Raw genomic sequence first — 13,560 nt, 5'->3', positions numbered from 1 at the left:
TTGCGGTGTGTTCTACATTTACCTCCTAGTCTATCTAGACGATAATCCCTTTCAGAGTGGCCAGTTGTAGTAGCCAGGTGCCAACAAGTTCTCCTTTCCTGAGTTGTAAAAGTTGACGTTCATGGGGTCTCTTAACATGGAATCATTGTTTCCACACATCTTTGTTTTCTTCATTCTTCTTAGTTCCAGAGGGAACTCTGGCACCCTAGTGGTAAGAAGCTGCCCTGCAATCCCAAAGACACAAGGTTCAAGTCCACCAGCTGCTCCCCCAGAAAAGAGTGGGCAATATCCTCTCATATAATTGAAAACCCACTGGAGGGTCAGCTATGGGTCAGTTTAAACTCAAATGGCATACAACAACAACAACACAATAACTTATAAGTGAACATTACTGCCACAATTTTTAAAAAGGTAGACAACAAAGCATAGAAATTTTATTTCTTTTGCTACTGGGTATAATTTGGCCTGCAAATTAAAAATAATTTTTAATAACTTAATTTTTTAATAAAATTTTTATTTTATACTAGTTTACTTACAAAGTTCATTTGTGTTGTTTCTCACACTGTATCATTTTCATTTCCTTTATCTACCCCTCCTGCCACACATCAAATCCTGTGATCCTGTGATTATCCCCTGATCATCCTCACCCCTTTGCTCTTACCCTCTCCTCTTTGAACCCTTGTATACATTTTACTAGTTATCTTTTTATTTCTACAATAATAGTCCTATATAGTATTTGTCCTCATGGGACTCAGTTAGTTCACTTAGCATAATGCTCTGCAGTCCCTCCCAAGTTAGGTAGTGATTTTTTAAATCACTGCTCCTGCATGTTGCATTGTATTTCATCTTGTGCCTATACCACAATTTCTCAATCCATTCGACTGCGGTTGGACATTTGGGCTGTTTCCAGGTTCTTGCAATGGTGAATAATGCTGCTATGAGCATTGGTGTACAAATCTCCATTTGTGTCACAGAACTGGCAATTTTAATGTACAAGGTATGAGTAAAGAAAGAGCTACTTTATGTCAGTGAAGAAAGAGCCATATAAGAAAAATCATAGATCTAAGAAAAAGCACAAACTTTGACTGGAAAAGCACACCGGCTTGCATTTCTACACAACTTGGAACTTAAGGAGGTGGGGGCATCTTTCTTCTGGGAAATGGAATAAAAAAAGTTGGGGGCAAGTTCATAAAGATTACTTAAATGGTCCTAGGACACAGGTAGGTATCTGAATCTTTTTTTTTTTTATTATCCAATGAGAAAGTAAAACTTTTTAAAAAGTTTTTATATTTTCCTTGTTCTGTCTTTTCTTCCCACCCTAGTGTTCTGAGAGCTCCCAGGTTTCTAAACTGCTTACTTAAGGAACAAGGAAGGAAGAAAGCAGCAGAGCTCTTATTTGTCCATGACTGTTTGTTTCCATTTTGCACCCATAATAGACATATTTCCAAACCAACTGTAGGAATTGGTAGCTGTTTGAATTGGCAAGCAGGGTGAAGAGGAGGTAGATGACCTCTCTTTGTCCTTTCAAAGCTTTGCAATGGGATCCAGCAAATCTGATGTCTCTGTGGCCCTCCAGCCCACCCCCTTTGCTGGATGTCTATCTTGAACAGGGATCCTAGCTGTGGTCAGCTGACCAAACCACTTCCCTCTGAGACTCCGGATCAAAAGAGCGGCACGTCCAGATTCCTGCAAATTTAAGTACCAGCCTCTCCAGGAATGAATAAAAGACTCCACATCCTTTTCGGAGACTCCAGCCTTCTTCAGCACTTAACGGATTCAATATGTTGGATGGAGGACAAGGGCGTCCTTCTACAGAGGTTAGGAAACTCGGGAGTCCAGCTTTACTACATCGGTAACTCCACGGTCTGCGGGAGCCAGGAGCGCATTCTTCACTGTGTTCATAATCCCCATTAATTAGCCCTTGAATGTGGCCAAATTCCAACAAAAATCATTCTCTTTGGCCCTACTTATGTCTTTCCTGGAACTCTAAATGGACATCATTCTTCCCTCCCTGTCCCGTGCCACCGCGTGCTGGTCTGCAGCCTGGTGCTCCGGAGGGAGGTGGCTGGAACTCAGGGGGAAGGAAGCAGGAGGCCTCGACAAGAAAATATTTAAGCACAGGCGCTGCCTCTCATCAGCCACTTGCTCCTTTCCCTCACATGCTTTGGGAATTGAGTACTCTGGAATAAAAGTACCTCTTCAAGCCATAACATTATTTGCCTAAATTTCATCCACTCCTCACTCCATAGTCAAGAGTAAAGAAGAGACCAAGCTTCAGGGACATCTTTTTTTTTTTTTCAGGGACATCTTTTGAGAGAAAAATTTCCATTAGTTAATCGGTAAGATCAGCAAATGTGTCTGCTCACTAAGTGTCATTCGGAATGAAAAAGTGGGTTGTCCAATCACCTTCATAAATGTCATTTCATTTTCTCTTAGACTGTTGATATGTCTCCCTTTAGATAAGGCCCTATTTTCGCAAAGAATAATATAAATTAGGAGGATGATGCCAGAAGCAGCAGCAGCATGGAGTGTGGAGAGCCTTCATGCCGGCAGCTGGTGTGTATGAGTGGCTTTTGCTGTGGAAAGAATGCCTCCATGGGTCCAGTGGGGCACCCTGTGCTCCAGCTGGCGATGACTGACCAACTTGTTTTGTCCAATTTGAAAGGCTTATACAGCACAAATGAGTGACACCGTCCACTTTCTGTGTGAGGCAGGTTCACCAGATCCCTGGATCATGACTTGCAATGCAGGTGCTGCATGAATTGGTAGTTAAATGTAAAAATAACCAAGAACAGACTATTACACAACCAAGTCTTGATAAAGTCTAAAATATACCTATTTATGAGTGTTGTACTCTGCCAAATGTCTGCAAAGCAGAACTGCTAAGGTATGAGTTAACTAATATTATGATCAGTGCTTCTAATTCTCTCCAAAATTTTGTGTAAACAAAATAAGAAACCTCAAACCAATGAATGTCTATGTTTTTAAAATGTGTATTCATTTAAATGTTTTCATCACACTGATCATAACAGATATATAAACTCCACTGGCCCAGTGTGTTAACTACATGAGGATCTGAGTCTCCAAAATTCCTTATTTACAACTGCTAGCTTGGGAGCAGGAGTAACATCCACTTCCAAAATAGCTTGCCTCCAGAAACTCTATGAACTTGGAGAAATGATGAAAGTTATACAAGTTTTCAGGTCTTTTGTTTATAGAGTCACGATGAGTCGTTTATGACTTGATGGCACTTAACAACAACAACAACCCATCCAGCTGTTAAGTCCATTCTAGGTTTTAGGATTTCTCAGTATATTAGTGTTGAATTGTTGGCTTGTTTTACAGTGAAAACATAACCAAACCAGTGACTGTCAAATCTCTTCCATGTATATCAAAGTAGAATTGTGTATTAGGTAATGTTTACATGTTCCAGTGTTCTTGCTGGTTGAGATTGTGGAAGTAGATGACCAGGCCTTTCTTCGTAGGTGCCTCTGAGATGACTTGAACTTTCAACTTTCTGGCTAGCAAATGAGGGTGCTAAAATCATTTGTACCACCTGAGGATCCAGAATAAAAACCTTTAGCATATACACAGAAGGAAAAAAAAAGTTTGTGCACATTTCCAAGGATAGGAAAGATGGAAGATGGTAGTAAAAAATAATAAAAATCATTGAACAGATAATAAACAATATTAAGATAGGTGAAGGAAAGGACAGTAACAGATAATTAGCACAATATTACTGCAGAAGAAGAAAGCACAGAAAGGTGCATAAGAACTACGGTTAGCAAAGATAAACAATCACACATGAAATCCTGAAATACCAACAATAATAGCAGTAATCTACATATATGCAGACAGGTATATATGCAGGCAAGGGGGATGAACAGAAGTGGACTAGTGAAAGGGTTGGCACATACAGAGACTTGATAGATGATGTTTGCACACTTACATTAGTATCTTCTATAAATATACCCATGTATATAGTAGTACCAAGAAGGAACAAAATTATAGAAACTTCCTAATCACAACCCATTTCCCTGAGGGAATGAGTTGTTGGTCCTAGGGCCTTGGGATCACAGCCTTAAGGACCTCAAGGTTAATTGGAATAACATAGTCTACAAAGGCACTGCCATCCTGAAAGGTAGACACCTTAGAAGCATTTGCAGTGGGCAGTGGATGGGTCTGCCTCATCAGAGTCTTGCTTGCTAATCCACATCTGCTTGGAAGGTAGAGAGAGAGGCCAGGATGAAGCCCCCAATTCAAACATAGAACTCAGACTCAGGAGGAGCAGTAATCTTAGTGCTGGGAGCCAGAGCAGTGATTTCCATCTGCATTGGATCAGCAATACCAGGGTACAGAGTAGTGCCTCCAGACAAGATGTTGTTGGCACACAGGACCTTGCAGGTATCAACATCACACTTCCTGATGCTACATTAAGTAGTTTCACAGATGTCAGCAGATTCCATATAAATGAAGGAGGATTGGAAGAGCGAGTCTGGGCAGCAGAAGTGCTCATTGCCAATAGTGATGACTTGACCATCAGGCAATTCCTAGCTCTTATCCAGAGAGGAGGAAGAGGTAGCTGTGGCCATCTCATCCTCAAAATCCAGAGCCACATAACAGAGCTTCTCTTTAACATCATGAACAATTTCTTGTTCAGCAGTGATAACAAAGGAATAACCGTAATCAATGAGGATGTTTGTAAGATAGTCAGTGAGATCCTGACAAGTTAAATCCAGATGCGTGATGGCATGGGGCAAAGTTTAGCCATCATAGATGGGACATTGTGGATGACAACATCCCAGAGTCCAAAACAATGCCTGTTGTATGGCCAGAAGCATACAGGGACAGCTCCAACTCGATGACCACATACATGACGAGGACACTGAAAGTCTCAAACATTATTTTGGTCACCTCACAGCTGGTCTTGGAGTTCAGTGAGGCCTCCGTTAATAGGATGGGATGCTCTTTGGGGGCCGCACAGAGCTCACTGTAGAAAGTGCCAGATCTTCTCCATGTCATCCCAGCTGGTGATACCATGCTCAGTAAGGTACTTGAGAGTCAGAGTACCTCATTTGCTCTGGGCCTCATCACTTACATAGGAATCCTTTTGACTCATATCCATCCTAACTCCCTGGCGGTGCGGACAGCCCACGATGGAGGGAAAGACCACACAGGGCACATCATCGACTGTGAAGCTGGACTTCACCAGCCTGGAGCCATTGTCACACACCAGGGCAGTGGTCTCCTCATCTTTGTACATCTTGACACAGCTTCAGCGAAGTCATGTGAGGTAGCTCAGCTGGGGGCAGCTGGTGCAGGGTGGGGTGTGGGGCATGAGACACGTGTCTTTATAGGGCAATGATGGACAGGATCAGTTGGACCAGCCAGGTACAGGGAAGGGGGAGGCATTGTCGCCCACCTTGACTTATACGGTCGCCTTAGCACCATCGTGGAGTACTGAGGCCATTTATGAAGCCAAGGGCAGGGGAGAGGATCAGCCAGCGCTCCAAGACCATGCAAGGAGGGGGAGGGGGCAACCAGGGGGATCACTCTTTAGCATTTTAAAGAGGCCCTTGACAGTAGATTTCCCCAATGCAACACATTTTTTTAATACCTTGATTGCTGCTACCATGTAATGTTGACTGGATCAAAGTAAAATAAAACCATTGACAACTTCTATCTTTTCTCCATTTATTATGTTGTTGGCTAATGGAAATAAGAATTGCAGGGACAAAATGGGAAGAGTTCTGTTACAGTGTCTATATTGTAATTAGTGTCTTCAAACAAAATGTGTATGAATGATTGTAAACATTTACTCAAATCGTAATAAAACTCACAATAAAAAATATATATAATGTAAAATAGATCAAGTCATGATAAAAAAATATTGCACACAGTAGAATTTAGAAACCTGTCAACACTTTGTGCTATCATAGAGCTTAGAACCAAAGACACCATGTTGTTGTTGTTCAAGTGTGCTGTCGAGTTGTCCTGACCCTGTCTCACCAATTCTGACACACCAACCTCTACTTCCTCACTTACTGTTTCAATCAGTTTCACCTGGGGTCTTCCTTTCCTGCACTGTCCCTCCACCCTTCCAAGCATGAAGTCCTTCTCCAAGGATTGGTCTCTGCTGGCCATGTGCCCAAAGTATTTGAGACAGAGTTTCAAAATCCTAGCCCCCAAGGAGAAACTTGGTTTCACCCTTTCCAAGACAGACCTATTTGTTTTCTTAGAGATCTATGGTATGCATGTTCAAGACTCTTCTCAAGAACCACAATTTGAAGGCATCAGTTCTTCTTCTATCATCCTTAGTCATTGTCCAGATCTCTGATCTTTGCAAGCAATTGTGAAGACAATGGCCTCGATTAGGCACACCTTAGTCTCTAGACTGACATTGTACCTTTTCAGTACTCTGGAGAGTTCCTTGACAGCAGATATTCTCAATGCAATTCATCTTTTGATTTCCTGACTGCTGGTGCCAACAGTGTTAATTGTGGAGCCAAGCAAGCTGTAATTGTTAACAACCTCAATCTCTTCTCCATCTATCATGATGCTGCTAATTGGCCCAGTGATGAGAATCTTTGTCCTCTTGATGTTGAACTTCAATCTATATTGAAGTCCTTGACATTTTGCAGCAAGCACTTCAGATTCTCTTCAGTTTTAGCAAGCAAAGTTGTGTCATCTGTATAACATACGTTTTTGATGGGTCTTCTTCCAGTCCTGATGCCACATTCCTCTTCATAAAGCCCTGCTCCCCAAATGATCTGTTCTGCATATAGACTGAAAAGGTACGGAGACAGGATGTATTCCTGACACTCCTTTCTTGAATTTGAACTATGCAGTGTTTCCCTCTGTTCTGAGGTCCAAGTATAGGTTTCATATAAGCACAACCAAGTGTTCTGAGATTCCCATTTTCCTCAAGGTTAGCCACAATTTGTTGTGATCCACACAATCAAATGTGTCGAGGAAACACAGACAGGCATTCCTCTGGTACTCTTTGCTTTCTGCCAAGAGCCATAAAAAGACTCCATAGGGAATTAATATTCTAAATGTCCTCATCTTACAGAGGAAGCCCAGAGAGGTTGAGTGACTTCTCCCAAGCCCCATAGTTATTATTTCACTGGTTGAACTCCACCACTTTGCTCTTCATGGAAGAGGGCTCTGAGCCCCAAGGATAATGTAATCCCAGAAATAAACTGTGATATTAACTTAAAATTCTTTTTCAATCTAAGGTTTACTGACACAAAACCAAAACCAAGACAAATAGCAAAAACACAAATCCAGTATCTTAGAAGTCTGTGTAACGCCTCACACGTCATTCCTTTCCTGTCAGTAGGCAAACCCAGCAGACGACAGCCCTGTTGAAGTCTTAAAAGAGACCAGGCCAATTCTGAGGGCTAGACAGACCCCAGACAGGGTTTCCCCAACCTCTGAAATGTGATTTTAGAACTGGATAATTCGGAGGCAATTTAACCAAGACACAAAACCCAATGTTGAGAACATTTTCTTTGAAAATGGTTTGAGAGTATCTGCTTATTCTTTAAAACAGAATTTTGTGTTTTACTTGGGGCAGAACAATTGGGATTTGTAATGAATAAGGTTCAGATTCTCTTTCATTCCTAATACATTGTAAAGAAAAATTGGGAGCCTCCTTCCTAGATACACTTACTTCAGATCCAGGAGAAGCTGGCTCTGTCATAAACTATTTAGAAAGAATATTTCATTCTTAAGTGGCTTTGGCTAGAATAGAGGATTTTCATTAAGCTCCATGTGTTTAAAAGCATCTTGGTACCAAAGGGGTTAAGTGTTTAGCTGCTAACTAGAAGGGTGGTGGTTTGAGCCCCCAAGGGCTCCCAGGAGAAAAATGAGGCAGTCGGCTCTTACAAAAAGTAGGAAACCTTATGCAGCAGTTCTGCATTGTTATATAGGGTCATTATGTGTTGGAAACAAGTAGATGCCAACAGGTTTGTGGAGTTTGGAGTTGTATGTTTGTGAATTCCAGGGGAAAGTCCAACTACAAATTTTGTTGAAGGCAATAGAGTTATTCTTCTATGCAAAAACATCACTGTTATTGTTATGTGCCATCAAGTCACTTGCGACTCATAGCGACCCTATGTACAACAGCCCTAAACTCTGCTCTGTCCTGTGCCAAGCGCGCTGTCTCCGAGAAACCCATCCCAATTACCCCAGTCACTGAACCAATCCACCTGATAGAGGGCCTGCCCCTCCTGCACTGTCCCTCCACCCTCACAAGCATGATGTCCCTCTCCAAGGACCTGTCCCTCCTTACAACATGTCCAAAGTATGTCAGACAAAGCCCCAGAATCCTTGCCTCCAGGGAGCAGCCTGGTTTCACCCTCTCCAGGATGAGTCTGTTTTTCTTAGCAGTCCTTGGTACATGCAATACTTTTCTCCAGCACCACAGCTCAAAGTCTCCTTCTATCCTCCCTAGTCATTGTCCAGCTCTCTGATGCATAGCAAGTGATTGCAAAGACCATGGCCTGTATCAGATGCACCTTAGTCTCCATTGTTCTTCAGTACTTTGGAGAGGTCCCTAACAGCAGACTTTCCCATCACAATATGTCTTTTAATTTCCTGGCTGCTGGTGCCAAGACTGTGTAGCCAAGCAAACTAATGCTGTGAAAAATCTCAATCTCTTCACCATTCATCCTGATGCTGTCAATTGGTCCAGTGGTGAGAATCTCTGTCTTCTTGATATTGAGGCTCAAACCATCTTGCAATTAATATAGCTGCCATTGAGTCCATTCCATCTCCTACTGATCTTCCATTGGGTTTCTTTACGGGATGAATCTGCCGAACTTTTGCCTTTGGAGCTGCTGATGGATTCAAAATACTTAAAATTCATCTTAGGGGGAAAATGAGTATTTTTAGGACCTTCTTTTACAGGGTGCATAGAATGAACCATGATCTTTTTCCCTACACCAATTCTTGCCATTGTTGTTATGTGCTTTCAAGTCAAAAGCAACTCACAGCTGACTCTCCAGAGGGTTTTAAGAGGCTGTATATCACACTATAAGAAACTGCCCCTCTTTCTTGCAAAGAACAGCTGATGAATTTGAACTGCCTGATTTTGGGCTGGCAGAACAACTCTTTCCTTACAACTAGGCCACTAGAGCTCCTGGTAAACCAACCTGGAGACACAATTAAGAAGAGGCTAGAAATATGATCAAATTGTAAGTGCTGCTGTTGACTGGGATTCCTAGTGTAGAGATGCAACCATTTTTTATTTCAGATTCATTTTCTTTCTTTGTGACTCCTGCGCAACAAGGGGTCCACGCCCCTCACCCCACCCCAGTGAATGCCATTGTTGATGTGGAAGGTATTAAAGGTGGTTAAGAACATGTGTCACATATGAGGGCAAATACAGAGTTCTTAAAGTCACACAATCAGAAAGCACTCTCAACAATGTGTAATTAGGAGATCTATTGTTCCTTGTCTTAAAGTACAACTGTAGGAAGTAGCATCAGGCTGTGAGAAACCCCCTCAACCTCTAGATTCCTCCTTATAATCTTTATTAGTCATTTTAAATTCAGCTTTTTAAAAGTCTTAGTCCAATTGCCCTTCGGGAACAATAAAGTAGCAATTAGCTATGACAAAGGCTGGGGAAGAGACACAATTACTTATTGCCATAGTAAAAGAAAAAAGATAGGTCTATGAACCTATCAAGCAAACCTGCAAAATGGAATGGGCTGCTGGAGCTTAGGAAAATGTATCCAAATATTTGCAGACTGTATTTTTGGCTACTGCTTTATAGAGATTAGGCCATTTTCTTTTATCAGAGAATTTACTACCATTACATTTTATATTGGTTTAACGACTTTGATCAAGCAATCATCATTTATTTGCCTAAATTACCAGTCCCTTAGTACTTTATCAGCAAGAGGAAATATTTCATAGAGCATGAGTCAAAGTCTGTAATTACTATTAGAGCATGATTTAAAGTAACTTCAACAGGTATTGTAATTTTGACCAATTGAGTTACTAATTTGGGAAATTAATTATTTCATGAACTCCTTTAATTTGCTGCCTAGTCTAATTGGCAGTGGCTATCCGATTACATATCTGCCTGAGTGGTAATATTTGCATCTGCACATCTTTAGCCAATCAGCAATGGAGTTTAGTTGCCAGGTAAAAATGTAAGTTTGAAGATTTTAAATACATTTTTTAATCCAATTATTCACAATTCCACCCCTTCTTCTCTTCCTCCATTGTTATTGTTGTTGTTGTTGTGTACTATAGAGTCAGAATCAACCCATAGCTGCCCCTCCAGCAGGTCTTCAGAGGCAATTAATCACACAGAAGGAGATTGCCCATCCTTCTTTTGTGGAGCAGTGGGGGCCTCAAACCTGTGCTTTTGGGATTCCGGTGTGGCTCCTTGCCATTAAGCCACCAGTTTTGTTCATGTAACTCCTTTGGTTTTCCTTCATTCTTTTTTCTGACACCAGTTTGAAAAGTCATTCAGTCACAAAATAAGTTTATAAAGTGAAACAATTTGCTAAGTGGCAAAAACAAACAGCTAATGCTACTTGCAATGTAAATGATGCAAACTTTAAAAAACAACAGAAAATATACATCATAAAATGTCCATGAACTTTTATCCAGTATTTTCACTCGTGGAGTTTCATTCTAAGGAAATGATTAGACTAAGAATTGTTGTTACATACCTTGAAGTCAGAACGTCTGATTTCAGAGGCAGTAAATTGCATAGGAGAAGATTGCCCATTTCTCTTGTGCAGAGCACCTAGTAGATTTGAACTGTGTATTGAGATGGATCAGTGCAGTAACTGCAGCAATGAGGGTTGGTGTGTCGGAATTAATGAGCCTGGCTCAGGACAGGGAAAGGTTCAGAGCTGCTGTGCATAGGGTCGTTATAGGTTGGAAGCAACTCGACAACACCAACAACAACATCTTTGAGTTGGTAATGCAAATCCTTATCACTAAGCCATCCACGTTCCAGAAAAAGTTCTTTATAATGCTAACTTTACCAATAGCAAACAACAGTGGCAAAAGCAAAACAAAACTAAAACTAAAACTAATATATATATATATATATATATATATATATTGCTATTGTATGTGCCTTTGAATCAACTATGACTCTCAATGACCCAATAAACAGCAGATCTGAAAGTTGTCATCATCCTGCTCTTCAACATGCTCAATCCCATTGCTACTCTCATTGTGTAAATTCATCTAGTTGAGAGTTTTCCTCTTTTTGTCTCTGACCTTTCCCAGTATGATGTTCCCCGTCCAAGGACTGGTCTCTACTGACAGAGAAATATTTCAATAAGGTGTGTCAGGAAAATGGAATCTCTGGGTGGTGCAAATGATTATATGCTAAGTTGCTAGCTGAATGGTTTGGCAATACAAGTTCACCCACAGGGTGCCTCAGAAGATAGGCCTGGTGATCTAACTCCAAAAATTAGCCATTGAAAATCTGAGGTGCATCCTTCTATACTGACACAAACAAGACTGTATGGATCAGAATCAACTGAATAGTGACTGGTACAGATCAATAAACTAGAATATCATGTATCTACCAAACACTGACAATACTAAACTGTGTGAAAAGATTTTAAATGCCTGTGATGCTAATATACACTAAAACAGGGTGATGGCAAAAATGTAAAGGTAAATGTCTGTAGTTCTTCTATAAAAGCAAGTATAATAAACACTGCAATCTTTTACAACAAAACTGAAGTGCTTTGTAAACAAAACCCAAGAGGTCAAGAAAAGGAAGCATCATATTCGTGAGGGAGACTGTGGAGGGCTCCAGAACACAAAAGGAGTTGCTATAGGGGGAAGGTTGAACGCTCAGGAAAAGATAGGCACCCTGAGGGACCATAAAGGGGTTTCATTTCTCCGGACTGTAGGATGTATCTTGGAAGAGGTAATCCATTCGCTTGAAAGAAATGACAGTCAAGTTCTTCCTCTGGAGGGCAAAGGGTTATGGTTTTATTCAGAAAGCAGTGAGAGAAAGCTGAATGTCATAGAGGAGAGAGGGGGGTGCATGCTACAGCAGAGGTAGAAGGAGGGGGAGAGAATGTCTTTCCTCTATCACTTGGTAACTTTGTGATCTTGGGCAAGTTACTTAAGCACTTTGAGTTCTTTATATGTGATAGGACTGTTTTGAAATGGAGGGACTTTTCTATTAAGTTCTTTGATATGTGATTTGGTATATATGTATAACTAATTGGCCTGCAGTCCTGCTACAGGTTTGTGCTCTGTAAGAACATGTAGGCAAATTCCATCTTATATTATTTTTGTTGTTACATGCTGTCAAGTCAACCATGACTCACAGATCTACACCTTACCCTGTTCTATGCCTCAATCTCCATCATGCTCAAGCCATCATTGTAGTCACTATGTCACTCTACCTTACTGAGGGTCTTCTTTCTCTGGCTCTCTACCTTTCCCAGTATTATGTCTTTTTCTAAGAACTTGTCTCTTCTGACAATATTCTCAAAATAGGTGAGACAAAGTTTCCCCTCTTTGCCTATAAAGAGCACTTTGGTTGCACTATGTTTATTCTTTTGACAACCTATGAGATATTTAATACTCTTCTCCAGCACTGCAATTCAAAAGCATCAGTTCTCTTTTTGGTCTTCTTATTCCCTGTCAAACTTTCAGAGCCCATTGTAAAAGAAAAACCGATGTTGGTACATTTTTGCATAAACCTCATTGTTATTATTGTTGTTGTTGATTGCCTATAAGCCAAGCATGACTCATAGCAACCCTATGAACAAAAGGCCTGAAGCCCCTCTACAACTATTGACACGTATCAAAGTTCATAGAGTCTCCGGAGGCATGTTGTTTAGGAAGTAGATGCCACTCCTGCTTCCAAACCTGTCATAGAATGTTATTGGTTGAGTCGTCTGCGATGCATAGTGACCGTATGTATAGCAGCTCTGAACCCTTGCCTGTCCTGAGGCAGTCTCACTACTTCTGACACACCAACCCCCATCACCCCAGTTAGTATCAATCCATCTCATCCGGTGTCTCCCCCTCCTGCACTGTCCATCCACCCTTATGAGCATGATGTTCTTTTCCAAGGACCAATCTCTCTTGGCTACATGCCCAAAGTGAGGCAGAGATTCAAAATCCTAGCATCCAATCAGAGACTTGGTTTCACCCTCCCCAAGTAAGACCTATTTGTTTTCTTGGTAGTCCATGGTATTTTCAAGACTCTTCTCCAGCACCACAATTCAAAGGCAACTATTCTTTTTCTTTCTTCCTTAGTCATTGTCCAACTTTCTGAAGCATAGCCAGTAATTGAGAAGACTATGGCCTGGATTAGGCACACCTTTGTATCTAGACTGGCATCGTTGCTCTTCAGCACTTTGGAGAGGTCCGTGACAGCAGATTTTCCCAATGTAATTAATCTTTTGATTTCCTGACTGCTTGTGTTAAGAGTGTTGATTGTATACTCCTACAATAAAAATAATGCCCTAAAATATAATACTTTTAGACTATTCTCTCCCCCATAGACAATGAGGGTTGTAGAGTGGATTATATTTGGGGCTAGGGGGTGGG

General features: G+C 41.1%; 1 pseudogene; it reads right to left on the bottom strand.

Moving 5' to 3' along the window:
- Nucleotides 1-4,150: 4,150 nt before the first annotated feature.
- Nucleotides 4,151-5,263, bottom strand: LOC102845497 (annotated as a pseudogene).
- Nucleotides 5,264-13,560: the final 8,297 nt, after the last annotated feature.

Source organism: Elephantulus edwardii, unplaced genomic scaffold (genome assembly GCF_000299155.1).
Source record: "Elephantulus edwardii isolate Elephantulus edwardi_28Jun2011 unplaced genomic scaffold, EleEdw1.0 scaffold00182, whole genome shotgun sequence".
Classification (NCBI taxonomy): Eukaryota; Metazoa; Chordata; class Mammalia; order Macroscelidea; family Macroscelididae; genus Elephantulus; species Elephantulus edwardii.
The sequence above is the reverse complement of the archived record's forward strand: the minus strand, read 5'-3'. Positions and strand labels throughout refer to the sequence as shown.